The sequence below is a fragment of the Rutidosis leptorrhynchoides genome, chromosome 1 (assembly GCF_046630445.1).
Source record: "Rutidosis leptorrhynchoides isolate AG116_Rl617_1_P2 chromosome 1, CSIRO_AGI_Rlap_v1, whole genome shotgun sequence".
Classification (NCBI taxonomy): domain Eukaryota; kingdom Viridiplantae; phylum Streptophyta; class Magnoliopsida; order Asterales; family Asteraceae; genus Rutidosis; species Rutidosis leptorrhynchoides.
Genome location: NC_092333.1, coordinates 274849746 through 274870457, shown reverse-complemented (window position 1 = coordinate 274870457; position 20712 = coordinate 274849746). Strand labels below are relative to the sequence as shown.

Sequence of the window (20712 nt, the reverse complement as noted above, 5' to 3'; positions counted from 1 at the left end):
GTATTCGTATTTATTTTAATGATAATGATACAGATAATATTGATAGCATTAATAATGATAGTTTTAGTAAAAATAATATTTCTTAATAATAATGGTAAGTTAAATAATAATTTTATTTTTAATAGGTATTTTAATGATACTATTAGTAAAAATGATCATAATAATAATGTAACTGTAATAATAATAATAATAATAATAATAATAATATTAATGAATAAAAATAATAATAATAATATTAATAATAACGATAATACTAATAATATAATGATATTTGAAAATAATAATATTACATTTTAAGTCATCACTTTAATTAGAAGTTTAATCATCTTTATAACTATATTTGTATTTATAATCTACATGTATATAATTATAACCTTAACTATTAATTGTTTTTACTTATTCACTATAACAATAACAATAATAATAATCATAATAATAATAATTAATAAAAATGAATTACTACCTTAAAAGGGTTTAAAAAAGGCTTTCAAAAAAATATGCCACTGCTCAGATTCGAACCCTTGACCTCTCATTAATCCACTAACACACTTAGCCATTCATCTGATTTTGTTTTTCTGTTAGAACTAGGATATTAAATCCTTTTAACCTAAATCTGTTTTCCTTCCTTCTCATCATTATCATCATGAACCCAAATAACATTTGTCATCTAACCATCATTCAATTAATACCACGAACTTTCTCCTTATCATATCATTATTATTATAACCTAATCATTATCATTATCCTTATTTTCTAACACCAATTCGTTTAACAAACTATAGAGATAGAACCCGTAACAATAACAGTGACATAGTGGTTCTTTTTCGACAGACACAGAATCCGAAACAGAAACTTTGTGTGTAACAGGAAAAGGGTTTGCAGGTTAATGATTTGTAACGGCTGTAGTAGTATCATACTCGTATCATCATTCTCCATCACCATACTCGATCACCAATCGATAAAAATAAATGCAGCAGGCCCAACAGAAGTTTAAGAGCCCCAATTAGCAAGAGTCTAAGTAGTGATCTAATCCAAAACCTATTGCAAATCTACTTAAAACGGTCTAAAGAAAGAAAATGGAACACGATCTATAATAAACTCCAACTCCTTCATAGCTCAATAATCTGATTTAGGGATTCGTAATTGGTGGGGGTCGGTTAATAGAAAAAAATGAAAAAGGGAATACGAATGGGTGGTTGCCGAAATCTTTTTCTTCTTTTTTTTTATAACCTAAATGCTCCACTCATCATCTCACTTGATTATATTCTTCTTTTTCTTAGCCACTAGCAAAAGAATAATGAAAGGAGTACTTGGTTAAAGTTGTCGGTTGATGATTATTAAACTATCTCAACTTTTATATAAAGCATGTTGTGGAGAACATACAAGAAATACTTCGAGTAAAGCATATTTGCGTGTGTGGTGTTTGTTGATTTCACTAAAAGGAACAGAAAAACGATAATGGAAGTAGCATACGGGAAGGGTTGCAAGTTGGTTTGGTTCGATCTTCACAGCAGAAAATATTACAATAACACTAGATAAGGCTGTGTTGCATGAGCTCATAAATTTCACGATTTTTCTAACAACAGGAAGAAGTAGTTCTTCATGGGTTTCAATTGTGATGGTGGTGTTGGGTGGTGATTGAGGAAAGGTGGTGGTTGGCGATAAGATACCTTAACGATAGTCGTTTTGTTTCGAGCATTAAGTGGGTGCAGCAGCTGCATGTTCGTGTTGTGGTGTTCACGAGTAGTAGTAAAAATATGATGACTAGTCGTGGTCTACTAGCGGTGATGGTGGAGTTGAAGGTGGTGATGATGTTCATGTAACAGAAAATGAAAGAAGCAAAAGAGATATCGCTGATAATGGTGATAGTTGTTCGAATAAGTCTACACAATCTAAGATATTCGATTGATATATGGCTGAAGGAGTCATCGACAGAATCAATTTAGGAGCAGATATGGATAATAAAAAATAATTTAAAAGATTGATTAAGATTGTTAACAAATTTTGGTTTTATCTTGTTGTTTAGATTCAGATTCGTACGACTTGATATAATCAGCTACAGAACGAAAGCAAGTGGAAACAGATTGGTACTTATTTTGGGGAAGAAAAAAAAACAAAATAGCTAAAGTTGATTGTGATGTCAAAGAGATCCCAATCTGTTTACAGCTATTTAATTATAACTAATTATAACTAAAATAATATTACAATTAATATTAATAATAATACTAAATAATAATATTAATACAAACAAGAATAATATATACATAATTATAATAATAGTTAACAATAATCCTAACAATATTGATAATACAAGTAATTATTAATAATACTCTTAAATATGATATTATTAATGATAATAATAATAATTTGTATTATCTTTATAATAGTATTTATAACATTGATTATATTTTTCATGATAATGGTAATAAGGAAAATGGTAATCTTAATAATTCTCTATATATATTTATATATATATATATATATATATATATTTTTAATGGAACTCATAATAACATATACCTATCTATTAATAGTACTTAATTATTCTAATTGTTATTTTTCATTTATTTAAAGTATACTTTATCCAGATATTATATATTCATTAATTAAACATTTTTAAATAACAGTTTTTAGATTATCTTAAGTTATTTTTTCATAACAATTAAATCGCATAATAGTTTAATTTATAATATATATTTATTTACATATATTCTTATTTATATATATATACATTTCTATTTACAATTAAGGTTCGTGAATCGTCGAGAGCAGTTGAAGGTAAATGATTATATGAACACAGTTCAAAGTTTTTGACATTTCAACAATACAGACTTTGCTTATCTTGTCAAAATTATATAAAGATCAAGTTTAAATTTGGTCGAAAATTGCCGGGTCATCACACAACTACAACAACAATCGCAACAATAACCGCAATTCTAACAATAACTACAACAAACAGCCCAACAACAATAACTACAACAATCGTTTCAACAACAATAACAATCCCAACAACAACCTCAATAACAACAATGGCAACAAAAACCAAAAACAGCCATGTCATAGGTGTGAAGAAAATCATCAGGGGTTTTGCACGACATTTTGCAACAGGTGTAAAAGAAATGGTCACAGTGCGACAAAGTGTGAGGTCTACAGACCAAAGTTTAACATAACTAAAGGAACAAATAATGTCGGAACAAGTAATGCCGAAATGAATAGTGTCGGAGCAAGTAATACCAACGCTGTTTGTTATAAATGTGGAAAACCGGGCCACATTATTAGAAATTGCCTGAATCAGGGGAATACTAATGGGCAGGGCCGTGGAAAAGTTTTCAATATTAATGCGGCAGAAGCACAGGAAGACCCGGAGCTTGTTACGGGTACGTTTCTTATTGACGATAAATCTGCTTATGTTTTATTTGATTCGGGTGCGGATAGAAGCTATACGAGTAAAGAATTTTGTGCTAAATTAAGTTTCCCATTGACGCCTTTGGATAATAAATTTTTACTCGAATTAGCAAATGGTAAATTAATTTTAGCAGATAATATATGTCGGGATAGAGAAATTAAACTGGGTGATGAAACGTTTAAGATTGATTTAATATCAGTCGAGTTAGGGAGTTTTGATGTAATAATTGGCATGGATTGGTTGAAGAAGGTAAGAGCAGAGGTCGTTTGTTACAAAAATACGATTCGCATTATGCGTGAAAAAGGAAAACCTTTAATGGTGTACGGAGAAAAGAACAACGCGAAATTAAATCTTATTAGTAGTTTGAAGGCGCAAAAACTAATAAGAAAAGGTTGTTACGTTATTCTAGCACACATCGAGGAAGTTAAACCTGAAGAAAAGAACATCAGTGATGTTCCCGTTGCAAAATAATTTCCCGATGTATTTTCGAAAGAATTACCAGGATTACCCCCACATCGATCCGTTGAATTTCAAATAGACCTTGTACCAGGAGCTGCACCAATAGCTCGTACTCCATACAGACTCGCACCCAGCGAAATAAAAGAATTACAAAGTCAGTTACAGGAACTTTTAGAGCGTGGTTTCATTCGACCAAGCACATCACCATGGGGAGCTCCTATTTTGTTTGTCAAGAAGAAAGATGGTACATTCAGATTGTGTATCGACTACCGAGAGTTGAACAAACTTACCATCAAGAACCGCTACCCACTACCGAGAATCGATGACTTATTTGATCAACTATAAGGCTCGTCTGTTCATTCGAAGATCGATTTCCGTTCTAGATATCATCAAATGGGGGTGAAGGAGGATGATATTCCAAAGACTGCTTTTAGGACGCGTTACGGTCATTACGAGTTTATGGTTATGCCGTTTGGATTGACTAACACACCAGCTGTGTTCATGGACCTCATGAACCGAGTGTGTGGGCCATATATTGACAAGTTTGTCATTATTTTCATCGATGACATACTTATTTACTCAAAAAAATGATCAAGAGCATGAAGAACATTTGAGAAAAGTGCTAGAGTTGCTGAGAAAAGAAAAACTATACGCTAAGTTTTCAAAGTGTGCATTTTGGTTGGAAGAAGTTCAATTCCTCGGTCACATAGTGAACAAAGAAGGTATTCAGGTGGATCCAGCAAAGATTGAAACCGTTGAAAAATGGGAAACCCCGAAAACTCAGAAACACATACGCCAGTTTTTAGGACTAGCTGGTTACTACAGAAGGTTCATCCAAGATTTTTCTAGAATAGCAAAACCCTTGACTGCATTAACGAATAAAGGGAAGAAATTTGAATGGAAAGATGAACAAGAAAAAGCATTTCAATTGTTAAAGAAAAAGTTAACTACGGCACCTATATTGTCATTACCTGAAGGGAATGATGATTTTGTGATATATTGTGATGCCTCAAAGCAAGGTCTCGGTTGTGTATTAATGCAACGAACGAAAGTAATTGCTTATGCGTCTAGACAATTGAAGATTCACGAACAGAATTATACGATGCATGATTTGGAATTAGGCGCGGTTGTTTTTGCATTAAAGACTTGGAGGCACTACTTATATAGGGTCAAAAGTATTATATATACCGACCACAAAAGTTTTCAACACATATTTAATCAGAAACAACTGAGCATGAGGCAGCGCAGGTGGATTGAATTGTTGAATGATTAAGACTTTGAGATTCGTTATCACCCAGGGAAGGCAAGTGTGGTAGCCGACGCCTTGAGCAGAAAGGACAGAGAACCCATTCGTGTAAAATCTATGAATATAATGATTCATACTAATCTTACTACTCAAATAAAGGAGGCGCAATAAGGAGTTTTAAAAGAGGGAAACTTAAAAGATAAAATACCCAAAGGATTAGAGAAGCATCTTAATATTCGGGAAGACGGAACCCGGTATAGGGCTGAAAGGATTTGGGTACTAAAATTTGGAGATATGAGAGAAATGGTACTTAAAGAAGCTCATAAAACCAGATACTCAATACATCCTGGAACGGGGAAGATGTACAAGGATCTCAAGAAACATTTTTGGTGGCCGGGTATAAAAGCCGATGTTGCTAAATACGTAGGGGAATGTTTGAAGTGTTCTAAGGTCAAAACGGAGCATCAGAAACCATCAGGTCTACTTCAACAACCCGAAATCCCGGAATGGAAATGGAAAAACATTACCATGGATTTCATCACTAAATTGCCAAGGACTGCAAGTGGTTTTGATACTATTTGGGTAATAGTTGATTGTCTCACCAAATCAGGACACTTGCTGCCAATAAGAGAAGATGACAAGATGGAGAAGTTAGCATGACTGTATTTGAAGGAAGTCATCTCCAGACATGGAATACCAATCTCTATTATCTCTGATAGGGATGGCAGATTTATTTTAAGATTCTGGCAGACATTACAGCAAGCATTAGGAACTCTTCTAGACATGAGTACTGCCTATCATCCACAAACTGATGGGCAGAGCGAAAGGACGATACAAACGCTTGAAGACATGCTACGAGCATGTGTTATTGATTTCGGAAACAGTTGGGATCGACATCTACCGTTAGCATAATTTTCCTACAACAACATCTACCATTCAAGCATTGAGATGGTGCCGTTTGAAGCACTTTATGGTAGAAAGTGCAGGTCTTCGATTTGTTGGAGTGAAATGGGGGATAGACAGATTACGGGTCCAGAGATAATACAAGAAATACCGAGAAAATCATCCAAATTCAACAACGGTTGAAAACCGCCCAAAGTCGACAAAAGAGCTACGCTGACATTAAAAGAAAAGATATAGAATTTGAAATTGGAGAGATGGTCATGCTTAAGGTTGCACCTTGGAAAGGCGTTGTTCAATTTGGTAAACGAGAGAAATTAAATCCAAGGTATATAGGACCATTCAAGATTATTGATCGTGTCGGACCAGTAGCTTACCGATTTGAATTACCAAAACAACTCGCGGCTGTACATAACACTTTCCACGTCTCAAATTTGAAGAAATGTTTTGCTAAAGAAGATCTCACTATTCTGTTAGACGAAATCCAAATCAACGAAAAACTTCAATTCGTCGAAGAACCCGTCGAAATAATGGATCGTGAGGTTAAAAGACTTAAGCAAAACAAGATACCAATTGTTAAAGTTCGATGGAATGCTCATAGAGGACCCGAGTTCACCTGGGAAACAGAAGATCAGATGAAGAAGAAATACCCGCACTTATTTCCAGAAGATACGTTAACACCTCCAACTGCTTAAAATTTCGGGACGAATTTTATTTAACGGGTAGGTACTGTAGTGACCCGAACTTTTCCATGTTTATATATATTAAATGAAATTGATATTTACATGATTAAGTATTTCCAACATGTTAAGTAATCAAACTTGTTAAGACTTGATTAATTGAAATAGGTTTCATATAGACAATTGACCACCCAAGTTGACCGGGGATTCACGAACGTTAAAACTTGTAAAAACTATATGATGACATATATATGATTATATATATAGTTAACATGATATTATTATAAGTAAGTTTCTCATTAGGTATTTTAACTATGAGTTATATACATAAAATTGAGTTTATTGATTTAAGAAACTCGAAACGATATATATAACGATTATCGTTATAACAACGTCTTACTAAATACATATGAATCATATTAAGATATTGATACACTATGTTTAATCATGATAAATGATAAGTAAACATCTCATTATGTATATTAACAATGAACTACATATGTAAAAACAAGATTACTAACTTAAGGATTTCGAAACGAGACATATATGTAACGATTATCGTTGTAACTACATTTAAATGTGTATATATCATATTAAGATATATTAATATATAATAATATCATGATAATATAATAATTTAAAATCTCATTAGATATAATAAACATTGGGTTAACAACATTTAACAAGATCGTTAACTTAAAGGTTTCAAATCAACATTTACATGTAACGACTAACGATGACTTAACGACTCAGTTAAAATGTATATACATGTAGTGTTTTAATATGTATTCATACACTTTTGAAAAACTTCAAGACACTTATCAAAATAATTCTACTTAACAAAAATGCTTACAATTACATCCTCGTTCAGTTTCATCTACAATTCTACTCGTATGCACCCGTATTCGTACTCGCACAATACACAGCTTTTAGATGTATGTACTATTGGTATATACACTCCAATGATCAGCTTTTAGCAGCCCATGTGAGTCACCTAACACATGTGGGAACCATAATTTGGTAACTAGCATGAAATATCTCATAAAATTACCAAAATATTAGTAATCATTCATGACTTATTTACATGAAAATAAAATTACATATCCTTTATATCTAATCCATACACCAACGACCAAAAACACCTACAAACACTTTCATTCTTCAATTTTCTTCATCTAATTGATCTCTCTCAAGTTCTATCTTCAAGTTCTAAGTGTTCTTCATATATTCTACAAGTTCTAGTTTCATAAAATCAAGAATACTTCCAAGTTTACTAGCTCACTTCCAATCTTGTAAAGTGATCATCCAACCTCAAGAAATCCTTTTTGTTTACAGTAAGATAACATTCCAAATCAAGGTAATACTCATATACAAACTTTGATTCAATTCCTATAACTATAACAATCTTATTTCAAGTGATGATCTTACTTGAACTTGTTTTCGTGTCATGATTCTGCTTCAAGAACTTTGAGCCATCCAAGGATCCATTGAAGCTAGATCCATTTTTCTCTTTTCCAGTAGGTTTATCCAAGGAACTTAAGGTAGTAATGATGTTCATAACATCATTCGATTCATACATATAAAGCTATCTTATTCGAAGGTTTAAACTTGTAATCACTAGAACATAGTTTAGTTAATTCTAAACTTGTTCGCAAACAAAAGTTAATCCTTATAACTTGACTTTTAAAATCAACTAAACACATGTTCTATATCTATATGATATGCTAACTTAATGATTTAAAACCTGGAAACACGAAAAACACCGTAAAACCGGATTTACGCCGTCGTAGTAACACCGCGGGCTGTTTTGGGTTAGTTAATTAAAAACTATGATAAACTTTGATTTAAAAGTTGTTATTCTGAGAAAATGATTTTTATTATGAACATGAAACTATATCCAAAAATTATGGTTAAACTCAAAATGGAAGTATGTTTTCTAAAATGGTCATCTATACGTCGTTCTTTCGACTGAAATGACTACCTTTACAAAAACGACTTGTAACTTATTTTTCCGACTATAAACCTATACTTTTTCTGTTTAGATTCATAAAATAGAGATCAATATGAAGCCATAGCAATTTGATTCACTCAAAACGGATTTAAAATGAAGAAGTTATGGGTAAAACAAGATTGGATAATTTTTCTCATTTTAGCTACGTGAAAATTGGTAACAAATCTATTCCAACCATAACTTAATCAACTTGTATTGTATATTATGTAATCTTGAGATACCATAGACACGTATACAATATTTCGACCTATCATGTCGACACATCTATATATATTTCGGAACAACCATAGACACTCTATATGTGAATGTTGGAGTTAGCTATACAGGGTTGAGGTTGATTCCAAAATATATATAGTTTGAGTTGTGATCAATACTGAGATACATATACACTGGGTCGTGGATTGGTTCAAGATAAAATTTATCAATTTATTTCTGTACATCTAACTGTGGACAACTAGTTGTAGGTTACTAACGAGGACAGCTGACTTAATAAACTTAAAACATCAAAATATATTAAAAGTGTTGTAAATATATTTTGAACATACTTTGATATATATGTATATATTGTTATAGGTTCGTGAATCAACCAGTGGCCAAGTCTTACTTCCCGACGAAGTAAAAATCTGTGAAAGTGAGTTATAGTCCCACTTTTAAAATCTAATATTTTTGGGATGAGAATACATGCAGGTTTTATAAATGATTTACAAAATAGACACAAGTACGTGAAACTACATTCTATGGTTGAATTATCGAAATCGAATATGCCCCTTTTTATTAAGTCTAGTAATCTAAGAATTAGGGAACAGACACCCTAATTGACGCGAATCCTAAAGATAGATCTATTGGGCCTAACAAACCCCATCCAAAGTACCGGATGCTTTAGTACTTCGAAATTTATATCATATCCGAAGGGTGTCCCGGAATGATGGGGATATTCTTATATATGCATCTTGTTAATGTCAGTTACCAGGTGTTCACCATATGAATGATTTTTATCTCTATGTATGGGATGTGTATTGAAATATGAAATCTTGTGGTCTATTATTATGATTTGATATATATAGGTTAAACCTATAACTCACCAACATTTTTGTTGACGTTTTAAGCATGTTTATTCTCAGGTGATTATTAAGAGCTTCCGCTGTCGCATACTTAAATAAGGACGAGATTAGGAGTCCATGCTTATATGATATTGTGTAAAAACTGCATTCAAGAAACTTATTTTGTTGTAATATATTTGTATTGTAAACCATTATGTAATGGTCGTGTGTAAACAGGATATTTTAGATTATCATTATTTGATAATCTACGTAAAGCTTTTTAAACCTTTATTGATGAAATAAAGGTTATGCTTTGTTTTAAAATGAATGCAGTCTTTGAAAAACGTCTCATATAGAGGTCAAAACCTCGCAACGAAATCAATTAATATGGAACGTTTTTAATCAATAAGAACGGGACATTTCAGTTGGTATCCGAGCGTTGGTCTTAGAGAACCAGAATTTTGCATTAGTGTGTCTTATCTAGTTTGTTAGGATGCATTAGTGAGTCTGGACTTCGACCGTGTTTACTCGAAAAATGATTGCTTAACAAATTTTGTTGGAAACTATATATTTTTAACATGTGAATATTATGTGATATATTAATCTCTTAACGCGTTTGATATTATGTGATAGATGTCTACCTCTAGAACAAGTCCCATTGACTCACCTAATAATAATGAAGAGTCAAATGTAAATTGGAATGATTCGTGGACTGATTAACAAGTTCCCGAAGAGGAACCGGAAGAAGAGTCGGAACCAGAAGAAGAATCGGAACCGGAAGAAGAATCGGAACCGGATGAAGAAATAGAACCGGTGGGGGAAATAATAAAACGGTTAAGTAAAAGAAAATCCTCAACCAACCGACCAAGGTTAATTATGGTCAATGGTGTTTCCGCCAAGGAAGCAAAATATTGGGAGGATTACCAATTCTCCGATGAATCGGATTCCGACGAGAATTCCGATGATGTTATAGAAATTACCCCAACTGAATTTAAAAAGGCAAAAGAAAATAATAAGGGAAAGGGCATAAAAATAGAGAAATCTAATTCCAACCCCGATGAACTTTATATGTATCGTCAACCCCCGAAGTCCTTAAGTTGTAACAATGACCCGGGAACCTCTAAACCACCAGGTTTTTCTAAACCAATGTGGATAACGACGGCTCGTATTAGGGGAACATCATATATCCTTAGAAACTTGGCAAAACGAACCAAAACCGAGGAAGAAGAAACAAGCGAGTCGGAATAAGATAGTTGTATTCGTGTGGTGTAATATAAGTAATATAGTGTGCTTATGCTTTATGATATATGTAAAAATTGCTTGTATTAATAAGTATTTTTTTTATGAATCTAACTCTTGTCTATTTTACAGTATAAAAACACAAAATGGATAGACAACCCAATATTTTAAGAGACCTACCCGGAGACGTGATTGATGAAATCTTGTCTAGAGTCGGTCAGAATTCTTCGGCACAACTATTTAAGGCGAGATCAGTTTGTAAGACATTCGAAGAACGTTCCAAGAATGCCTTGGTTTATAAAAGGCTTTCGTTCGAAAGATGGGGGATATCACATTGGGAAATCCATAAGTTACGATGTGTTTACTTTGACGCATATATTGCGGGGAACCGAAATGCTATTTTACGCAATGGGTTAAGAAATTATTTTGACTCAATATATCCGAATATTGGACTTCGTGATTTAGAAAAAGCGGCTAACATCCAACATAAAGAAGCATGTTATGCTTACGGATTAGTAATGTTCGCTTTTCACCAAAGTGAGAACAAGAACATCGGCCTACAACTATTAAACAAAACGTTCCCACAAGTGACGGAGTCGGTAATTGGGGTAAGAAATGAGGTTTTTAGATTGTTACGGGACTGTTGGACATTACGTAACCCTCGTCCCTTTGACGACGTTACAACACGCTGTCTTATCAACGGCCATAACGGTTATGTTCCACAAGACCAAGGATGGGAAGTAGTCCTAGTAAAACCAGAATGCATGACTTGTTTCTGGACGTATGAATTACGTGTCTTTATTGCCTTTGCTGAACGACTTGTGTACTAGCTAGAATTATCTTCACAACTATCTTGTATCAAAGTTATTGTGTGCTATATTTCATGCTTTATGTAAAATAAGCGTTATTGTAAGTTTGTAAAATATTGTATAAAAGTTTGAACGTGAAATATTATTATAATCAGTTTTTCATATAGAATTGTAGTAGTTGAATTGTATATTAGCTACTAAGTATGAACTTAACGGGTAGGTACTACCCGAATTTAAACTTATAAAATGCTAATAGGAAGAAAAAGCTTTTATAAATGAGTTCATATTATGCTACAAAATACTATTAACTACTCTTAATATTCTGTATGATTAACTTGTTCCATTTGACTATTTTGAAGGAAATGGCACCGACTACTCGACACACCGTGAATATGAATGAAGAGGAATTCCGTACTTTTCTAGCTTCAAACATAGCCGTAGTACAGGCTGCGCTACATACCAACAATAACCTTGGATCTAGCAGTACAGGAAATCGTGTAGGATGCACCTACAAAGAATTCACTGCCTGCAAACCTTTGGAATTTGATGGAACCGAAGGACCGATCGGATTGAAACGGTGGATCGAGAAGGTCGAATCGGTGTTTGCCATAAGTAAGTGTACTGAAGAGGACAAAGTAAAGTACGCTACGCATACCTTCACAGGTTCTGCGTTAACATGGTGGAATACCTATCTAGAGCAAGTGGGACAAGACGATGCGTACGCACTACCGTGGTCAGCATTCAAGCACTTGATGAACGAGAAGTACCGTCCCAGAACCGAGGTCAATAAGCTCAAGACAGAACTTAGAGGGTTACGAACCCAAGGATTTGATATTACCACGTACGAAAGACGATTCACAGAATTGTGCCTATTGTGTCCGGGAGCATTCGAAGATGAGGAAGAGAAGATCGACGTGTTTGTGAAAGGATTACCGGAAAGAATCCAAGAAGATATAAGTTCACACGAGCCCGCCTCCATACAACAGGCATGTAGAATGGCTCACAAACTAGTGAACCAGATTGAAGAAAGAATTAAAGAACAGATTGCTGAAGAGGCCAATGTGAAGCAAGTCAAAAGAAAGTGGGAGGAAAACGGTGATAAGAATCACCAATACAACAACAACAGCAATTACAACAATAATCGCAACAATTATCCCAACAATCGTAACATCAATCGCAACTACAACAAATGGCCCAACAACAACAACAACAACAACAGCAACTACAACAATCATCCCAACAACAATAATAACCGCAACAACAACAACAATCAGAAGCAGCTATGCCAAAGGTGTGAAAAGTATCACTCGGGGTTCTGCACCAAATTTTGCAACAAGTGTAAAAGAAATGGTCATAGCGCGGTGAAGTGTGAGGTCTACGGACCAGGGGTTAATAGAACGAAAGGAACAAATGGTGTCGGAACGAGTAATGGCAGAGGAAGTAGTGTCGGAGCAAGTTATGCCAATGTAGTTTGTTATAAATGTGGAAAACCGGGCCACATTATTAGAAATTGCCCGAACCAGGAGAACACGAATGGACAAGGCCGCGGAAGAGTTTTCAATATTAATGCGGCAGAGGCACAGGAAGACCCGGAGCTTGTTACGGGTACGTTTCTTATTGACAATAAATCTGCTTACGTTTTATTTGATTCGGGTGCGGATAGAAGCTATATGAGTAGAGATTTTTGTGCTAAATTAAGTTGTCCATTGACGCCTTTGGATAGTAAATTTTTACTCGAATTAGCAAATGGTAAATTAATTTCAGCAGATAATATATGTCGGAATCGAGAAATTAAACTGGTTAGCGAAACATTTAAGATTGATTTGATACCAGTAGAGTTAGGGAGTTTTGATGTGATAATCGGTATGGACTGGTTGAAAGAAGTGAAAGCAGAGATCGTTTGTTACAAAAATGCAATTCGCATTATACGAGAAAAAGGAAAACCCTTAATGGTGTACGGAGAAAAGGGCAACACGAAGCTACATCTTATTAGTAATTTGAAGGCACAAAAACTAATAAGAAAAGGTTGCTATGCTGTTCTAGCACACGTCGAGAAAGTACAAACTGAAGAAAAGAGCATCAATGATGTTCCCGTCGCAAAAGAATTTCCCGATGTATTTCCGAAAGAATTACCGGGATTACCCCCACACCGATCCGTTGAATTTCAAATAGATCTTGTACCAGGAGCTGCACCAATAGCTCGTGCTCCTTACAGACTCGTACCCAGCGAGATGAAAGAACTGCAAAGCCAATTACAAGAACTTTTAGAGCGTGGTTTCATTCGACCAAGCACATCACCGTGGGGAGCTCCTGTTTTGTTTGTCAAGAAGAAAGATGGTACATTCAGGTTGTGTATCGACTACCGAGAGTTGAACAAACTTACCATCAAGAACCGCTACCTACTACAGAGAATCGATGACTTATTTGATCAACTACAAGGCTCGTCTGTTTATTCAAAGATTGACTTACGTTCTGGGTATCATCAAATGCGGGTGAAAGAAGATGATATTCTAAAGACTGCTTTCAGAACACGTTACGGTCATTACGAGTTTATGGTCATGCCGTTTGGTTTAACTAATGCACCAGCTGTGTTCATGGACCTTATGAACCGAGTGTGTGGACCATACCTTGACAAGTTTGTCATTGTTTTCATTGATGACATACTTATTTACTCAAAGAATGACCAAGAACACGGTGAACATTTGAGAAAGGTGTTAGAAGTATTAAGGAAGGAAGAATTGTACGCTAAGTTTTCAAAGTGTGCATTTTGGTTGGAAGAAGTTCAATTCCTCGGTCACATAGTGAACAAAGAAGGTATTAAGGTGGATCCGGCAAAGATAGAAACTGTTGAAAAGTGGGAAACCCCGAAAACTCCGAAACACATACGCCAGTTTTTAGGACTAGCTGGTTACTACAGAAGGTTCATCCAAGACTTTTCCAGAATAGCAAAACCCTTGACTGCATTAATGAATAAAGGGAAGAAATTTGAATGGAATGATGAACAAGAGAAAGCGTTTCAGTTATTGAAGAAAAAGCTAACTACGGCACCTATATTGTCATTGCCTGAAGGGAATGATGATTTTGTGATTTATTGTGACACATCAAAGCAAGGTCTCGGTTTTGTATTAATGCAACGAACGAAGGTGATTGCTTATGCGTCTAGACAATTGAAGATTCACGAGCAAAATTATACGACGCATGATTTGGAATTAGGCGCGGTTGTTTTTGCATTAAAGACTTGGAGGCACTACTTATATGTGGTCAAAAGTATTATATATACCGACCACAAAAGTTTTCAACACATATTTAATCAGAAACAACTGAATATGAGGCAGCGTAGGTGGATTGAATTATTGAATGATTACGACTTTGAGATTCGTTACCACCCGGGGAAGGCAAATGTGGTAGCCGATGCCTTGAGCAGGAAGGACAGAGAACCCATTCGAGTAAAATCTATGAATATAATGATTCATAATAACCTTACTACTCAAATAAAGGAGGCGCAACAAGGAGTTTTAAAAGAGGGAAATTTAAAGGATGAAATACCCAAAGGATCGGAGAAGCATCTTAATATTCGGGAAGACGGAACCCGGTATAGGGCTGAAAGGATTTGGGTACCAAAATTTGGAGATATGAGAGAAATGGTACTTAGAGAAGCTCATAAAACCAGATACTCAATACATCCTGGAACGGGGAAGATGTACAAGGATCTCAAGAAACATTTTTGGTGGCCGGGTATGAAAGCCGATGTTGCTAAATATGTAGGAGAATGTTTGACGTGTTCTAAGGTCAAAGCCGAGCATCAGAAACCATCAGGTCTACTTCAAAAACTCGAAATCCCGGAATGGAAATGGGAAAACATTACCATGGATTTCATAACTAAATTGCCAAGGACTGCAAGTGGTTTTGATACTATTTGGGTAATAGTTGATCGTCTCACCAAATCAGCACACTTCCTGCCAATAAGAGAAGATGACAAGATGGAGAATTTAGCACGACTGTATTTGAAGGAAGTCGTCTCCAGACATGGAATACCAATCTCTATTATCTCTGATAGGGATGGCAGATTTATTTCAAGATTCTGGCAGACATTACAACAAGCATTAGGAACTCGTCTAGACATGAGTACTGCCTATCTTCCACAAACTGATGGGCAGAGCGAAAGGACGATACAAACGCTTGAAGACATGCTACGAGCATGTGTTATTGATTTCGGAAATAGTTGGGATCGACATCTACCGTTAGCAGAATTTTCCTACAACAACAGCTACCATTCAAGCATTGAGATGGCGCCGTTTGAAGCACTTTATGGTAGAAAGTGCAGGTCTCCGATTTGTTGGAGTGAAGTGGGGGATAGACAGATTACGGGTCCGGAGATTATACAAGAAACTACCGAGAAGATCATCCAAATTCAACAACGGTTGAAAACCGCCCAAAGTCGACAAAAGAGCTATGCTGACATTAAAAGAAAAGATATAGAATTTGAAATTGGAGAGATGGTCATGCTTAAAGTTGCACCTTGGAAAGGCGTTGTTCGATTTGGTAAACGAGGGAAATTAAATCCAAGGTATATTGGACCATTCAAGATTATTGATCGTGTCGGACCAGTAGCTTACCGACTTGAGTTACCTCAACAACTCGCGGCTGTACATAACACTTTCCACGTCTCGAATTTGAAGAAATGTTTTGCTAAAGAAGATCTCACTATTCCGTTAGATGAAATCTAAATCAACGAAAAACTCCAATTCATCGAAGAACCCGTCGAAATAATGGATCGTGAGGTTAAAAGACTTAAGCAAAACAAGATACCAATTGTTAAGGTTCGATGGAATGCTCGTAGAGGACCCAAGTTCACCTGGGAGCGTGAAGATCAGATGAAGAAGAAATACTCACATCTATTTCCAGAAGATTCGTCAACACCTTCAACAGCTTAAAATTTCGGGACGAAATTTATTTAACGGGTAGGTACTGTAGTGACCCGAACTTTTCCATGTTTATATATATTAATTGAGATTGATATTTACATGATTATATGTTTTCAACATGTTAAGCAATCAAACTTGTTAAGACTTGATTAATTGAAGTATGTTTCATATAGACAATTGACCACCCAAGTTGACCGGTGATTCACGAACGTTAAAACTTGTAAAAACTATATGATGACATATATATGGATATATATATATATATAGTTAACATGATACTATGATAAGTAAACATATCATTAAATATATTAATAATGAACTACATATGTAAAAACAAGACTACTAACTTAATGATTTTTAAACGAGACATATATGTAACGATTATCGTTGTAAAGACATTTAATGTATATATATCATATTAAGAGATATTCATACATGATAATATCATGATAATATAATAATTTAAAATCTCATTTGATATTATAAACATTGGGTTAAAAACATTTAACAAGATCGTTAACCTAAAGGTTTCAAAACAACACTTACATGTAACGACTAACGATGACTTAACGACTCAGTTAAAATGTATATACATGTAGTGTTTTAATATGTTTTTATACAATATTGAAAGACTTCAATACACTTATCTAAATACTTCTACTTAACAAAAATGCTTACAATTACATCCTCGTTCAGTTTCATCAACAATTCTACTCGTATGCACCCGTATTCGTACTCGTACAATACACAGCTTTTAGATGTATGTACTATTGGTATATACACTCCAATGATCAGCTCTTAGCAGCCCATGTGAGTCACCTAACACATGTGGGAACCATCATTTGGTAACTAGCATGAAATATCTCATAAAATTACAAAAATATGAGTAATCATTCATGACTTATTTACATGAAAACAAAATTACATATCCTTTATATCTAATCCATACACCAACGACCAAAAATACCTACAAACACTTTCATTCTTCAATTTTCTTCATCTAATTGATCTCTCTCAAGTTCTATCTTCAAGTTCTAAGTGTTCTTCATATATTCTACAAGTTCTAGTTACATAAAATCAAGAATACTTTCAAGTTTGCTAGCTCACTTCCAATCTTGTAAGGTGATCATCCAACCTCAAGAAATCTTTGTTTCTTACAGTAGGTTATCATTCTAATACAAGGTAATAATCATATTCAAACTTTGGTTCAATTTCTATAACTATAACAATCTTATTTCAAGTGATGATCTTACTTGAACTTGTTTTCGTGTCATGATTCTGCTTCAAGAACTTTGAGCCATCCAAGGATCCGTTGAAGCTAGATCCATTTTTCACTTTTCCAGTAGGTTTATCCAAGGAACTTAAGGTAGTAATGATGTTCATAACATCATTCGATTCATACATATAAAGCTATCTTATTCGAAGGTTTAAACTTGTAATCACTAGAACATAGTTTAGTTAATTCTAAACTTGTTCGCAAACAAAAGTTAATCCTTCTAAATTGACTTTTAAAATCATCTAAACACATGTTCTATATCTATATGATATGCTAACTTAATGATTTAAAACCTGGAAACACGAAAAACACCGTAAAACCGGATTTATGCCGTCGTAGTAACACCGCGGGCTGTTTTGGGTTAGTTAATTAAAAACTATGATAAACTTTGATTTAAAAGTTGTTATTTTGAGAAAATGATTTTTATTATGAACATGAAACTATATCCAAAAATTATGGTTAAACTCAAAATGGAAGTATGTTTTCTAAAATGGTCATCTAGACGTCGTTTTTTCGACTGAAATGACTACCTTTACAAAAACGACTTGTAACTTATTTTTCCGACAATAAACCTATACTTTTTCTGTTTAGATTCATAAAATAGAGATCAATATGAAACCATAGCAATTTGATTCACTCAAAACGGATTTAAAATGAAGAAGTTATGGGTAAAACAAGATTGGATAATTTTTCTCATTTTAGCTACGTGAAAATTGGTAACAAATCTATTCCAACCATAACTTAATCAACTTGTATTGTATATTATGTAATCTTGAGATACCATAGACACGTATACAATGTTTCGACCTATCATGTCGATACATCTATATATATTTCGGAACAACCATAGACACTCTATATGTGAATGTTGGAGTTAGCTATACAGGGTTGAGGTTGATTCCAAAATATATATAGTTTGAGTTGTGATCAATACTGAGATACGTATACACTGGGTCGTGGATTGGTTCAAGATAATATTTATCGATTGATTTCTGTACATCTAACTGTGGACAACTAGTTGTAGGTTACTAACGAGGACAGCTGACTTAATAAACTTAAAACATCAAAATATATTAAAAGTGTTGTAAATATATTTTGAACATACTTTGATATATATGTATATATTGTTATAGGTTCGTGAATCAACCAGTGGCCAAGTCTTACTTCCCGACGAAATAAAAATCTGTGAAAGTGAGTTATAGTCCCACTTTTAAAATCTAATATTTTTGGGATGAGAATACATGCAGGTTTTATAAATGATTTACAAAATAGACACAAGTACGTGAAACTACATTCTATGGTTGAATTATCGAAATCGAATATGCCCCTTTTTATTAAGTCTGGTAATCTAAGAATTAGGGAACAGACACCCTAATTGACGCGAATCCTAAAGATAGATCTATTGGGCCTAACAAACCCCATCCAAAGTACCGGATGCTTTAGTACTTCGAAATTTATATCATATCCGAAGGGTGTCCCGGAATGATGGGGATATTCTTATATATGCATCTTGTTAATGTCGGTTACCAGGTGTTCACCATATGAATGATTTTTATCTCTATGTATGGGATGTGTATTGAAATATGAAATCTTGTGGTCTATTATTATGATTTGATATATATAGGTTAAACCTATAACTCACCAACATTTTTGTTGACGTTTTAAGCATGTTTATTCTCAGGTGATTATTAAGAGCTTCCGCTGTCGCATACTTAAATAAGGACGAGATTTGGAGTCCATGCTTATATGATATTGTGTAAAAACTGCATTCAAGAAACTTATTTTGTTGTAATATATTTGTATTGTAAACCATTATGTAATGGTCGTGTGTAAACAGGATATTTTAGATTATCATTATTTGATAATCTACGTAAAGCTTTTTAAACCTTTATTGATGAAATAAAGGTTATGGTTTGTTTTAAAATGAATGCAGTCTTTGAAAAACGTCTCATATAGAGGTCAAAACCTCGCAACGAAATCAATTAATATGGAACGTTTTTAATCAATAAGAACGGGACATTTCACATTCCCCTTTACACTTCAAGGAGAAGCAAAAAGCTTGGTTAAGAAATTTTCCATCCGATTCCATTAGATCTTTTCAAGATTTAACCGATGCATTTATCAATCACTTTTTCCCACCTTCAAAGGTGGAATGCTTAAGAATGGAAATCAATGGGTTCACTCAACGAGGGGATGAGTCTTTGAATGATGCGTGGGTGTGCTTCAAGAAGTTATTAAGAGCTTGCCCACCGCATGATTTGACTAAGAAGGAGTACATCATCACGTTCTATCAGGGTACTAATGCTTTGACTAAGCAATATCTTGATTCTTCTTCGGGTGGAGTGTTTATGTACAAATCACCTAATGCGGCAGAAATTTTACTAGAAGACATATAGGTTAATACATATGAATGGGCACCTTCACCAAGAGATTTGACAAAGAAGAGTGTAGCTCAAGTGGAGAGTGATGATGGGCAAATTACCTTAGAAAGCTTAAACAATCAATTTCAAATGTATGGGAAAGAGTTGAAGAATCTACAACAATCGATAGTCGCGATGCAAGTCGGTTGTCAAAGGTGCGAAGGACCACACTTCACCAAAAATTATCCCCAAATCAATCAATGCAACCACATTGACTTGGACGACATTCCTATGAATTGAGATACTCACGTGAATTATGTGAGTAATCAAAACTTTCAACAGGGAGGAACTTCAAACCAAG

The 20712-nt window shown here is 34.3% G+C and overlaps 1 non-coding gene across 1 annotated transcript; it reads right to left on the bottom strand.

The window, feature by feature from the left end:
• Window positions 1-20143: 20143 nt before the first annotated feature.
• LOC139887421 (small nucleolar RNA R71) lies at window positions 20144-20251 on the bottom strand. The gene has a single exon (XR_011773254.1). It is a non-coding gene; the product is annotated as a small nucleolar RNA R71 (small nucleolar RNA).
• Between the last annotated feature and the right edge of the window lie 461 nt (window positions 20252-20712).